Source organism: Schistocerca nitens, chromosome 8 (assembly GCF_023898315.1).
Source record: "Schistocerca nitens isolate TAMUIC-IGC-003100 chromosome 8, iqSchNite1.1, whole genome shotgun sequence".
Taxonomy (NCBI): domain Eukaryota; kingdom Metazoa; phylum Arthropoda; class Insecta; order Orthoptera; family Acrididae; genus Schistocerca; species Schistocerca nitens.
The window spans coordinates 353,095,172-353,096,442 of record NC_064621.1 but is presented as its reverse complement, the minus strand read 5'-3'; the positions used below and the strand labels follow the sequence as shown (position 1 = coordinate 353,096,442).

The 1,271-nt window shown below is 41.1% G+C and overlaps 1 non-coding gene across 1 annotated transcript; it reads right to left on the bottom strand.

Moving 5' to 3' along the window:
• Window positions 1-758: 758 nt before the first annotated feature.
• Trnai-uau (transfer RNA isoleucine (anticodon UAU)) lies at window positions 759-832 on the bottom strand. The gene has a single exon. It is a non-coding gene; the product is annotated as a tRNA-Ile (tRNA).
• Window positions 833-1,271: the final 439 nt, after the last annotated feature.

Sequence of the window (1,271 nt, the reverse complement as noted above, 5' to 3'; positions counted from 1 at the left end):
GAATATTCAGCCGCCAAATAATTGTTAAAATTCATGGTAAAGCTTCAGCTGTTCTTTATTTTACACAATTTTCCTTGCTACTAGTTTCGTTCAAATGATCGTTATGAAGCATATGCCACCTTACGCTTGATTGGTAATTTGACCGATACTAGTAACAAAGCGAATTGTGAAAAATAAAGGACAGCTGAAGGTTCATCATGAATTTTGTCAACTTTAACTCAATCGCCAGTAACTTTCATTACAGTGTCACCTCAAGAAAGCAGGACACCACGACCTATTTACTGTCACTGTGCTCGGACATCGTCATCAAGACACCAGTTTCGTGAACAGTTAGAACTTTTGAGTGGTCTACCTTTATGCAGTAGAATACAGGCAGGACTCCTTGTATGCTCTGCATTCGAAGTACAGGTCTGGAATGGCGCATCTAATTGACTGTAATGTCAGGAGGTGATATGCAGGACGAACGCGATGACACTGACTGTGATGAGCGTTATCTCTTGTTTCCGTTAGGTTGGATAGTTTATAAGTTTCCATAACACTTTGTGACCACCAAAATAATGATACCCTGTCAGTATTGTTCCGCTGTAAAGCCCATAAGCAGATGGACGACACAGAAACCTAAAATGGGGTTAGAAAAGAGAAAGTACATATTCTGATTTCGTTTTCAAATAAAGCTTGACAGGTCTGATAATTAATTGAAACCCGCAGCTGCCGACAGGTGTTGTTGACATACTGTGATGGGGACAGTTGAGAATGTGTGCCCCGACCGGGACTCGAACCCGGGGTCTCCTGCTTATATGGCAGACGCTCTATCCATCTGAGCCACCGAGGACACAGATGAATAGCGCGACTGCAGGAACTTATCCCTTGCACTCTTCCCGTGAGACCCACATTCCCAACTGTCCACAATCTACATACGTAATGTTCCTAATAGATACTCTGCCCATCCACTCGTTACTCGCGCTCACTTCACAGGTTTGTTTGACTAATGGGCAAACGTCACGGATATGCTAGAAACCTGATAAGACACATACTTCACGATGGACGTCACCTTTCACACGAAAGCCTACTTACAAAGGTTTTAAGTACATAATAAAACTTCGTACTTTAATTTTATTTATTAATCACTCCAGAACAAACGAGTAGCTAATACAAAGTTGGTAAAACTTCCCAACACAGTATCTAAAAACCGGACGTTCCACAGTTGTACTTTTTAGTATACGTTACATATTTTTTGTATACGTTGTATTATGACTATCATACCGTGAACA